General features: G+C 42.8%; 1 long non-coding RNA gene across 1 annotated transcript in view; it reads right to left on the reverse strand.

The window, feature by feature from the left end:
- Nucleotides 1-12754, reverse strand: part of LOC116659236 — a 38014-nt gene extending 25260 nt beyond the window's left edge. Inside the window, exon 1 of the long non-coding RNA XR_004314473.1 lies at nt 12681-12754. This is a non-coding gene — a long non-coding RNA (uncharacterized LOC116659236). The remainder of the gene's footprint in view (nt 1-12680) is intronic.
- Nucleotides 12755-13124: the final 370 nt, after the last annotated feature.

Here is a 13124-nt window from a genome sequence, read left to right on the forward strand (position 1 = left end):
AAATAGCTAAAGCCATCTTGAGCAAGAATAGCAAAGCTGAAGGCATCACATTTCCTGGTTTTAAGTTATATTACAAAGCTATAGCAATCAAAACAGTATGGTACTTCCCCCACCCCAGTGATCACAATCACAAATTGTCTTATTTACTTACTTATTTCCTTATTTGAAATGTTATGTTGTGTTTATTTTCCTCCCCCAAAATGTAAGCCCCAGTAGAACATAGATCTCTCTTGTTCATCATTGTATCCCCAGAACAGTACCTAGCACATAGTAGATGTTCAGTAAATATTCGATAAATAAAAGAGGACTGCCACTGAAATGCACAGAGCATGAGTTGAGAGAGCCTAGAAGGGTCTACACTACAGTTTGGGGGAGTTAGCTAAGTCTTTCAGAAGGATCTGAAAGGGTGATTCTTTTGATGAATTTGTTGGAACTAAAAAGCCTTGTTTGGCAGGGGGTGGGGGGGAGTGGGGAGTAAGACCTATATAAATAGTCCAATATAGCTGGAAATCAGGAAGTCAGATCGATGAGTAAAAAGAGGGCAAACGTTGAGGCTGGAAACATAAACAAAAGGAAAGGTCATGAAAGGGTTGTGTGCCAAATTAAGGGATTTAGATTTTATCTTAAAGATTTTAGGAAACTATTGAAAGAATTGAGCTTTGAAAGTAAGTGATCAGATTTATGTTTTGAAAAGATCTTGTGTTTCTAAATCCTAATACAGTCTGTGAGGAGGCTAATTCCTCAAAAAACCAATAAATGAAGGCTTGTGAAGAACGGGTTTGAGAGGAGCAATACCAGAGGCAGGAGGACCAGCAGGGGAGCTGCTGCAGGTCCCCCAGGTGAGAGATGGTGGTGGCCGGGCAGCGGAGGGAAGCACTTGAATATATTACTGCATCTGTCTGCAAAGGCTGCTTTCCCACCCCTCACCCCTATGGTCCTGACAGCGCAGGTGGGGACCCTGCAGGTATTTTATCAGCTTTAGCAGAAAGGCAGAAGACGACATCCTAATTCTCCACGCCCCAAATTCCCACCTGATTATCTCCTCACTTTGGGGGAAATCACAGAACAAAAGAAGTCTCTTAGGAAAAAAAAGAAGAGTGTTGGGGGCGGGATGCAGGAAGTGGGGAAGAGGAGACACCTCACCAGGTGATGCTGTTGGAGCCAGGCATCTGTCCTTACTTAGCAACTGCCCAGGCTTCTTAAGGACAGGGGGAAGGAAGGGGAACAGGTTTCTCACTGGTGTCCTTTTCTCTTTCCCTCAACTCAGAATCATCGGGGTCTCTTTTTCAGATTTCTGCAAACTTATCCACCAGCCCTAGACATCCTATGAGCACGTCCCTGTCTTTCAAACAAAGGCCTGAAAAAGAAATAGCAAGAACCACTCAACTGAATCCTTTGGCAAGTGTATAAGTCTCATTTCCCTCATGGAAGAGGGCTCATTAAGTCAGACCCTATATTCAGCCAGGGCCCTTGTTTACTAAAAACTAAAGAGGGAAAACTGTACAAAGCCAGCTCCAAAAAGAAGTGAGTCCATCCCATGTCAAACCACAATCCTGGAAATTGAATGTTTAATTCATAAAGTAAATTATAAGAGATTACTTGTACAAGTAACTGCAATGTCCTTAAAATAATTCTTTAACTGAGGAAAAGTTTTTTGACCTTTGGAGAAAATGCTTGCTTCTAGCTATGACTAAAAAGAGATTTCCTTCTTTCTCTGTTGTGTTAAGAATCTTTTCTTCTTATAAAGAAGGCACCACAGTGATTTATAACTGTCATAAAAGCCTGGAATTCTTTTGAGGTTAAGCTACTCAGCTATTCAACTTTTACTACAGAAACTTTGAAATTCAAAAAGAAAAAATAATGTAAGTTTTTGAAGGACATGTGTTGCTGTAGGTGATCCTGTTAATTAAAAGTGATTGCCTGCTAGGAAATCATACTTTAAAAAGTTTCATGAATTTATTAGAACCCTGAAGGTATCTTTGTATGCACAGAGCTTTACATGCCATTTATGCAATTTTGTTTCAGATCTGCTTAAAGTCTTGCTGACACTCCCAGAGCAGGGAACAGCACTGCTAGCATGCGTATGTGTTTTGGCTAATTGAATTATGTGAAAATACATACTAATGAAGCGTTAGCAGAGGTGTTTGCTGAGTAGTCTCTGCCTCTAATTTCTTCTAAATTAGGAGCGTCTTTTTGCAGCAGATTAATGTTTTAGGAAAGGCGGCCTCCTTATAGAAAAATAGCACATTGTTTAATACTGTGATTCCTTTTTGCATGTTAAAAGGCTCCCTGCACACCTGATGTGCATATCGCACGGGAGAAATCTAAAAAGCATTTTTAATTTAAAAAAAAATGCACGACTCTGGAAAGACCAATGATGAGTCATTATCCAATAAAATTAATGAGCAAATTATTAATCTTCTCTTAAAACATTTTGGTTTCCCACTCCCCCTCGAATATACTTTTAAGAACGACTGAGTTGGGTTGGGCTTTAATGAGGATTATTATTTAATGGTCCTATTTGGATTCTTTTTCCGCCTGTCTATTTGGAAATAGCACCTCGTAACATTTGTTGCTGTAATTCTGCGATCCCCTGACGCCGGCATTTGAGAAATCCGCTCTGGAAAGGCTGTGGTTGTTTTGCACAGGAACCCGGGGAGCTATCAAAGTCGCAGATCGTGCCTGCATTTGCAGCGGAGGTGGGCAGGCAGCGCAAACCCCGCGCACCGCTCGGGCTGCGAACAATCAGCTCCCTGCCCGACAGGAACGTGGAGCGGGCGCCCGCTCGCCACCGTCACCGACCAGGTCACAGGCATCCGAAAGCAGCGTGTCTGCTGTCGGTCGCATCGTCGCCGGGCCCGATGTGGTCTGCTGCAGGAGAGGGGCCGAGCTGGGCGGGCGGGCGGCGCAGGGCACCCCCCGGGGGAGCACTGCCTGCTTGCCCGTGATTTACGGCTCAGGGCCAGAAAAAGAAAGGCAGCTTCGGGAGGAGAGGAAACCGTGAGAAACTTGGACTGGCCGCGCTGTGCTCTAATGTGCACGTTTGGAACACACAGAAATCCGTTGGAAATAACTGTAATCTGAGACTAAACCGGAAATCGCCCATGCGGCTTCAACACTGGGTGCTTGGGGAAGAGTTTGCAGGACTATAGCCATAAAAACTGATCATTGGGGGGGGGGGGGGGATGACATATATATGGCATGCAGTTATATACATAAAATATAAATATGTGTGCGTGTAACTTGAGTGACCAAAGAAAGAATTATTCTTTATTATCAAAATACTGATATCTTGACAGAAATGGCGTGATTCACACAGGACCATAAAATCCTGCACAGAAAATTTGTGTTTCAGTTTAGGGTGGGATCTATCAATCTCTGAAGTTGTCACAAGATCGCTCTGGCTTTTCACTTTCCACTTTAGAGAGAGAGAAGCATCTTCAACAATCCCTTTCCCCTCATCGCCACCATCCCTGAGAGCCCCACCCTTCCCACCCCAACCCCAACCCGGGGCTGATATTGCCACGGGGGCAATTTTCCATGGTTCCACATCTGTGCCCTGTTGTTTGTACTTCAGCGGATCCTTAAAGCAATTCTCCTGCCTCCCTGCTTGTGGTGATCCCATAAATCCTCATTTTTTTTTTAGGACAGTCCCATTTTCATATATTTTATAAGGGTGGTAAACCAGGGATCAAAAGAGTGCTTTTCAAAGTCCCTTTTCTGCCACCTACTAGTCATGGGTTCTTATTCATGTCTCTAACCCTCAGCATTGGTTTCCAAAGCTGTAAAATGGGAGGGAGAAAAAAAAAAGCGCATCCTGCCTACCACACAAGGTGTTCTTGAGATGATCAAAGCCTTGTAGAAAAGATTTTGCAAACTTAAAATGAGCTGATAAATAAAATAAAATGAGCTGATAATACTATCATAAAGTGACCTTCATACCACACTGTCAGACTGTGGTAACCCCAGCCTCCTGGAAGACAGGCTGATTGTCAAGCCAGGGAAGCCTGGCAGATCTTGGGACGCTGACTCTGAGATGGAGATTAGTTTGCACAGAGGGGACACCTGCGAAAAGAAAAGGGAGGGAAGGAGAAATGAGCTGGGATGTTCTCATGCAGCCCTCAACTAGTCCTCCATGGGCCTCTGACACTGGGGTGACTCCTCAGATTTGGCAGAGGGGCCTGTACCCTAACTCTTCTTATTTGAGTCATTGGATTCAGGCTGTCTGGGGAAGGGTTTCTTCAACAGAGACAACTGCCTGGAAGCAACTGACAGCCTGGGGTCTTCCAGCCAGGGAATCAGTCCTGTACTCCTGGACGGGGGTCAGGGTGGCACCTGTCACGTCCACCACACTGAGGTTGGCTTTGGGTGTACTGCTGGCCCACGCTCGGAACAGAGCCGTGCTGGCAGAATGTGTTGTTGTTTTGTGCTGGCCCTTTGGAAATTATCCAGGAGTTAGGACACACACGCTCCAGGCATGATTCTGCACTTGTCAGAACTAGCTGACCATCTTAATGGACTGGATAGCAGATCCCCAGTAAAAAGTTCTCACTCTCTCCCTCTCTCTCTTCAATCTCTCTGCAAGGTTGGGGAATCCAAGATCTGCCTCTTAAGCCACCCTATCCTAGCTTCCCTCACACTCTTAAACATCACCCTTTGGACCACCGTTGCTGAGACAGACCTTACCCTCATCGTCTGCAACCACATGCCACTTCTGTCTACTCCCCGACTCCGTCCAGGCTCCTGGTCTCCAGCCCCAGTCAGAGCTCCAGACCCCCCAGGAAACCATTAAGGGAAGTCAGACATTGTTAATCTGCTGTGTTGCCTTAAGCCACCATTCAATATCTCTCTGTAGAACAAGAAGGTCTGTTCCTTTGAAATTTACCTCAAAATTACTGGTTTTTATAATCAAACCCAGTAGTAGGAATATATGTTGTATGTGTATGTATGTGTGTCTGTGTGTGTCTGGGTGTGTTTAGTGTATGTTTTTGTGTGTTCATTTCATAGCCAGATAGTTGCTGGGTGCATAGGTGGACCAGTGTGTGTCCCATTGCTTGGATGAATTCTACAAAATGGGCTGTGGTCTGCACCCTCCCCCCACCATGTTTCATTTACGTCTTTGGGAACACAGTTATTCTCATGTTATAGCTAATAGGATATTCTGCAAAGGATTTTTGATAAATATTATTGTATGGAGGTAAGGTCCTAGTACGCTAACTGGTACAGAGTGATTTTTCTAATAGATGTCAGTAACCTGCTACCTTACCTCCTAAACACCTAAAACCCATGTCTAGCACTGCTCTTCATTCATTTATTCGTTATGCATTGACTGCCGACTGTGTGCCAGACCCTGACCTAGGCACAGGGATGGGGCTATGACCCACGCACAATCCTTGCCCCAAACAGCAACCAGATGCCATAATATAGACTCAAACATGATCATGAAATTAGGCTCTGTATAGAATAACTCTCCTCTTTTCAATAATGTCTGGCTTTAGTGGTATGTCTTTTCAAAGATGCTCAATTTTTTTAAATGAGAAATTCATGTAAACGTATGTCAACAAAGAAAGTTTTTTTCCACATACTTCCAAACGTAATAGCCAGTCACCTACTTCAGATTATATGGAAAACCAGTTTTGAATTAGTGATTCTTAATTCATTTTCTAATCCGTTTTATGCTGTTATTGTATAATAAAAGCATGTACCTAATAATATCTTTGTGCTGCATTTTTCCTGTTCAAAGTCTTCTGTATCTGTTAACCAGTTGGAGCCTAACAAGCACCTACCTAGTAGGTAAACTGGAAAGAATTAATAACCCATTACACAGAAATGGAACCAAGGCACAGAGAAAGTTCAGTGATTAGGTAAGATCACCCAGCCTATCAGTTAGACAAACTACAAAAACAAAAAAAATCTAAATCTAGTACCCAGATCTCTTCCCGCTGAGAAATGTGTATATTTAGAGTTTGTCACGGTAAGTGAAATTTATGACCTCAGTCACACATGTTACTTCCAGCCTCACCCCCAACAACCTGATAGCAAATCTCATCGCTTGTCTGCAGCCTGTGTGATTACTAGATACAATGATTAGTGATATGTATCAATTTATATGATTTAGTAATTAAAGAGGACCACTATGAACCCAGTGTCTCAATTTGTCAAACCCCAGGATACAATTCAAATTCTATAATCTGGCCAACTTTCTACTTGTTACCAACTGCTTGACATCTTTGAAATTGTTTCATATTTTAAGGAGTATTTTTAAATTCCTTTGTGTATCTCGAAACATAATTTTATAGGCAGCAAATCAGTATTTGCCTTTCAGTATCATTTCCTCTTGCCTTCAGTGCTCAACAAGAGCATCATTACCATAAAACCTGAAAAGAAGACATTTTTAGCCAGCAAACAAGAAGCAGAAAGCCTAATTTTTAACAGCTGGGCCAGCCCACTTCACCAGAACCCAGGGAAATTTCCTAGTCTTGCACCTCTGGTAGACACTGAACACAGCCTGCTCCCCCATTAATGCCTCTGAGGCTGGGGCAGTGGAGAGATAGCCAACAGGCTGGCAGGAAAGGAAGTGACTGTGGAGCCAGCCCCCTCTTCTCCTCCAGCCTTCATGCTCACCTCCTCCAGAAAGCCCTCCTTGGTAAGTCACATTCCTTCCTTTACCTGAAATTACTCCAGCCTTTTCATGGGAAGTAACCACAAATACCCAGACTGTGGTGTTAAATGAAAAAATAAATCAGGCAACGAAATTGTATGCACAGTTTTGATCCCTTGGAAAATGCATCTGATACCTTTGATATAATTTTGTCTGTGTAAATTCAAATACCTAGGCAGTAATAGTCTCACATGGAAAAAGGCTGGAAGAATAATCAGTAAAATTGAAGTAATTATTTCTTAGTGTTAGAATGATGGGTATTTTCTAAGTTTTCTATATTGAACATGGATTATTCTGATAGTAGGAAAAAACATTACTTATAAAAATAAATAAAATCAAAAAGTTATTATACCCGTGTATATATGTATTTTTTGAAAGATCAGAATTGTTTGCACAGTGATATGAATGTACTTAACACTCCTGCACACTGTTTTTTTAAAGAAGTAAATAGAGAATGAGTGAAATACTCTTCTATGAACAAAGTCTGTAAGCTTAAAAAAAAAAAAGTCTATAAGCTTAAAAAAAAACCCAAAAAGGACAAAAATAATTGCATTAAAATGTTAAAGTGACCACATTTTTTTTTTCCTGAATAGTGGAATTGCAGTTAATAGTTATTTTTATCTTTATTGTTTGATGTATTTCTTAAATGTATATAGTATAATTAATGTCACTCTTAAAAATAATTTCATGATTTCAAAAATATGAAATAAAAATAGATAGTGACTGTGTATATCCATTTTCCATTCTGGCATGTTGTTTTGTATTTATTTTCACATTGATTCACATGCCGATTTTATTTCCTCAAGGGGACTGCAGATTCCTAGTGGGTTTTCAAATTGTTTTGCTGCCTTCAGAGCATTCTGTAGAGACTAAAATTTGCATGTCCATCCATGACACTCTCATCCACCCAAAGAAAGGGGAGAGAGGCCTGCTTGGATCCAAATCTTGACTGACTAGCATTGTATTTCTTCCACTAGTGTAAATATCTGATCATAAGACTGTGAAACCTACTAAAATGGTCAAAAGCAACACAGACTTGTGAGCCCCTCTTACTGTTGTCCTTGCACTCATTATGGGTCTGAAAGCTCATTTATGTTAATTTTGACCGGGCTTCCCATCCCCTGTCTCCAGGCACAGGCCACACACTGAGCTGGCATCCTTGCTGCAGGAAGAACAAAGCAATTTATCGTTATTGGCAAGTTGGCCAATTTCATCACTAATCGATCACTCACTTTTCCCAGTGTGGTCCTGAGGTGTTCCCCTAGGGAGCAGGGGGAGAGAGCAGGATTTGCTCGGTTGGGCGGGCGTGACAGCAACAGACTGTGAAAGAAATGTTCAAGGTATTTCATCAATAAAGGAAGATCATTTGCCTTTGCAACAGCGTGCAATTCAAACCAAGGGAAAGTCAGGCCTAGGCTCTCCATCCACTTTGAGTTTTCATTGAGAGTTTTTGTTATTAACATTCTTGGAAAGTCTGCAAGTGCTTCCCCCAGAGGGATGCAGCATTAAGTTTCGCAATAGAGGAGAAGGGACTGGGGACACGGAGTGTCCTGTCCCCTCAGCTGCCTTGCCCTCGCTGCCACTCAGCCCTCCGTTGTCACTTCATCTGGAGGCAGCAGGCTGGAGGAGAAGACAGCCCAGCACCCTGGGTCTAGAAGGCCAAGGACCTCGTTGAGATACAGACACTCTCTCCCTGCTCCTTTTTACTGTCGCTAGCCCCAGACTCTGGATGGTATTGATAAGGGACCAAAACAGACAAAAGGTCAAGGCCTGAGGAGTCACGGGGCTTTGAGCCTTAGTCGTTGTCAAATTTACAAATAATTCAGTCAAACTTTTAATGAAAGGTGGAGAGAAGAAACAGGATATTGATCCATTTTGGACACAACATGCCTCTCAGGAGAAAAGCTCTTCTGAAGAGTCATGTTCGCCAGCCAGTCATCACCCCAGGCAAAGGCCCCTGGGAGGAAGGCACTGCCCGGCTCGTGGCCTGGTCATCAAACACTGTCTCCGCAAAGCAGGTGGCTAGTCTCTTTGCAGGCATGGCCAGATCACTACCTTACTTTGCATCTCCTATTCTAATAAATCACAATAGCACATTAAGTATAATTAGGTTTTCTGGCCACTCATATAAGCCACTCAGCTTAAGACTGAGGGGAAAATGCATTAATGCTCCTTTCAATTTCTTCTCCTAAAAACCACAAAATTACAATGACAAAAGCCACAGTATCACTCCCTGTTTTACTGTTAATTCCTTACATCATCAACCTGCACTGATCATCAGGCTCTTGAGGGTAGGAACCAAGCCTTTCGTGTAATTTATCTCCACCGTAGTGCCTAACCCAATACTATGTGCTCTGAGCAGAATGTGCGCTTACGACATCAGTGGAATCCAGCATGTGCATAGCATGTTTTAATCCTCACAGACCTCTTCCATCTGGGCACATCTCATTGTGTCCTGTTGAGGAAGGGGCAGGAAATTGAAGCTCCAGAAGGTTGACCTGTCCCATATCGCAGAGAAAGTGTGATGGGGTTGGAACCAGAACTCAGGCTCTACTTTTGCTCCTATTTTTATGGTCCCCTGAGATTATGAGTTTCCTCACTTTGAAAATACAAAAGTGGGAAGGAAGTAGTGCTGAGAGGCTGATTGAGCTAGAGAGTGACTTCAAGACTTGGTTCTGAAAGTGTCCAAAGCATCTTGTCAGAATCAAAATAGGAAAAGAAAGATGGAGTCACATATTTGAAGTGACCTATCCCAACCGTTGATTTGGGAGAGTCCAGACTTTCTGCACCCAATATACACAGCTAGTCAGGGTTCGCCAAACGCGAAGGGAGGTTGCTCAGACATCTGGGTAGACTTTAAGACTTTTTGAGGACAGTGAAACAAACACGGCAAAACAAGATGCCCTTGGAGGCGGAGTGTACAGCTCAAGTGGCAGAGTGCATGCTGAGCATGCATGAAGTCCTGGGTTCAATTCCCAGTACCTCCTCTAAAAAGAACTAAATAAACCTATCCCCCCTCCCAAAAGAAACAAAAATAAAAACAAAAAAACAAGGTGGCCTCCATTTACACATTACACCTGAGTCAGAGTGGTTCTTGCATGAATTTCCCAAGTTAATTAACTTCATGGAAAATTGACAAGTTACCTCATTACTCATTTCCTGCTAGAATGAAGGGACGGGAAGTAACAAAGATTCTCTCCTTGAGCAAACTGTGGTCAGGCTCCCCTAAGTCTCCTTCTTGACTAAGCCTCAACCTTGGCCTGTAAAGACTTAAAGAAATACTAATATAGTTTCTAACAACTTAAGGCCACATCCCTAAGGTGACCCCAACATCCTTAAAATGCCTGCCTGAGAAGACTCAAGGCTGCCAAAAGAATTTACTATCTGTTCCAGCCAACACTGGTCTCTGTGGGAGAGTAGGACTCCAACTGTGATGAACACCAGTTAGCAGACCCTGATGGACTAACCTGTCTTCCCATTCTTTGTATGTTCTCATTTCTCTGATTCTAAGGAGCCCCGACTCACTCCCCTCCCTGCTCCCTCCTTCTCCCTGTAAAACATCTTGTCACTTCTGTTCAGATCAATCCTGAGTTCAGTTCATGCTGGACTCTTCCCTGTTGCAATAGTTATTACTAATTAAATTCTGCCCTTTCCACTTCAACTAGCATCCAGCTTTGTTTATCTTTGATGAAGGGACACTTCTGCCTCGCTACTGCTGTATTTCCAATGTTTGTGCAATGTTTGTTCACAACGCGGGCTTCATGGCTGTTTGTTAAAAGACTAAATAAACACATATAGTGAGCATTCACTGAGGAATGTCCATTGAAAGCTCTGCCCACGACACCCAAAGACCTTATCCCCAACCTCTGGCGTTGTACGATTTTCCCATGTTGGCACGTGGGTCCACTGCTTCAGAATTTCACCTCTCAGCTTTCCCAGAATGCTACTCATGGGCCGAATTCTGCCCATATCTGGACCCACCGGACATCTCTTGACTGGTCTAGCAGTTCTTTCCCTCCCAGAACACGTACTTCTCTCAGATGACCATCCTATTCCAGGCTTGGCCTCTGAGTGAGTTTGCAGGGAAAATGGATTTTACCGGCATTACAACTCACTCAAGGTTGTGGCTTCCAAATTTGTACCTGAACTTGAGCTCCTCTCGGTTCAAGTTGCAATGAGCACTGGCAAAAATGTGACCTTCTAGCTCAAGAATAAAGGCTCCCGGGGTTTCTTCACTATCAAGTTGCTCTTACAAAGGAAGATTCTGATGAGTCAAGGGTAAAAGAATCAGAGTCTAAAGGATTTAATTTCTCTTAAAATATTTGATGGTTTCAGAGTGAAGGAGGCATTTATTTAACAATACATATGTGGAATCTCATCATCTCAAAATGTTTGAAAAAGAGACAAAGAGATGTTTCCCGTACCACAAGCTTGCTAGCCCTCTCTTCCTTTTCCTCTTTGAATAGTCTGAAAAGGTGCCCTAAATATTCCCAGGCTGATTTCTGCACCACCAAGAAACCAACATTATCCTAGATAAGACAAATTCAGGAAATAGCAATGAACCAGAACTTAAGTTCAAATCTGACTGCTAAAAAAAGAAAACAGCAAGAGCAAAGAAAAAATGTAAATTGCCTAATTCATCTACCGTGCTGGAATTCAGCAGTCCTGAAACACAGACCTGTTTAACACTTGGAATATGTATAGTTTCTTTTTAACGCTGTTTGTTGAAAAAGATTTTGCCTATAGCTATAAATATTTCTTATTACCATCTCAGAAAGTTCCAGAGGCCCTGGCCTTTCCAACCAAATATGGGATTCTCCTGGGTTCAGAACTATCATTTACCTTTACACTTTTACTGCCTGGAATGTTTCAGGGAAACGTTGTGAAACACCATGAGCTCTCTGGGCTCCAGTATCACCCTAATTCCAGCCATTAAGAAATATATAATTATTAAAAGTTTACCCTCTCCTTAAGATTAAGCTAGGAAATACAGAATAGACAGAAACAATCTCTACCCACAGAAGTTTATAATCTGGGACCAGAGACAAGATTCACACAATGCAGATGAAAGAATTTGTAAGCACGGCCATAATAATCATGATAATATCCGTAGCTAACATTTATCGTGTCTTCCCTAGTGAAGGGGATTGTTCTAAGTGCTTTACATGTGCATCGTTTTATTTTGACAGCTGCCTTACAAAACAGATACTAGTAGCATCCCCAGTTACACAAGAGAATACCTAAACAGGCTGGGGTGAAGACCTTGCCCAAGGTCACTCAGCTAGATAGTGATAAACCTAAAATTCAGAGCCCAAGCAGGCAGCTCCAGAGCCTGAATGCCAAACCTATACCCACCACGACCGTCAAATACGTGTGCACATGTAAAAGTTAACGCACGTGTGTGTGCATTTAGAAACATCTACGTGATCGTCACAAACTGAGAGCAGTGCTTCCCAGTGCAGCCCAGTTGGACTCAGTACTTTAATGTCTTCTGTGCGTTTTCACCTATATTTGATCTGAAAATGTGTTTTAGGCACTTGTTATATGCAAGTGAAAAGGAGCTAAGGCATAGTCTCTGCCCACCAAGGGGATAAGACAAGGCAGAAAATGCTTTCACAGTGGAAGGCAGGAGAGCGTCACACACGGCTGGAGGGACACAGGAAAGCTGGGGATAATTGAGCTGGGCCCGGAGTCCACAGGGATGGGAATCTGGGAGCCTGGGGTGGCATTGCTTGTGTATGTTCTTCTGTAACCTGAGGGAAACAATCCCCACATCACAGTTCCGTTACACTATTTCCCTTCATCTTACTCTTCTGTACACCCTCTTGATTGTTTAATCCCCCTGGCCTAGACATCGTTCACCAAAATGGAAAAAGCAGTCGGTCAGGACCAAAGAGGAAGGTACACTTTCACCCAGAACTGATGTTGGACCAGTTTAAGAAACATCAAGAGTGCCAGATATGGACCAGTTCAGGGCAGCAGCTTCCACAAAATAAGCATCCTCTTCATAATTACTTACCAACGTTCGTAGCTTCTCCGTTCGATCCGTCCACTCCTGCCTCCCAGCCTCCTCCCTCTCTGCACACTCTGCCGGTTTGGAGGCCCCTTTTATTTGAGCAGTTTCTGAAATCTCACTCTTTGCAAATCATCTTGCTTAACATGAGAACATCGGCCAGTTCCCCTTTGCCTCTCCCTAACCATGAAACTTTAAACACACCCTCCTATTAGGACATCCAAGTTTTAAAAATATTGCCCCCCCATCCAAACAAATTCTAATATAATATCAAAACAGCAGAGGGCTTCTAAAGAGGAAAAAGCAATTAACAGCAAGCATAATCAATTTTAATAAAAATCAAATCTAAACAAGCCTGGTGAACTCATTTGAGACTTGGAAGGCCAGCATTCCTACTCCTCTCAAACCCAGTTCCCTAAAATAAACCACTGTATTTATGTTCTAGCTCCT

Source organism: Camelus ferus, chromosome 23 (genome assembly GCF_009834535.1).
Source record: "Camelus ferus isolate YT-003-E chromosome 23, BCGSAC_Cfer_1.0, whole genome shotgun sequence".
Lineage (NCBI taxonomy): Eukaryota > Metazoa > Chordata > Mammalia > Artiodactyla > Camelidae > Camelus > Camelus ferus.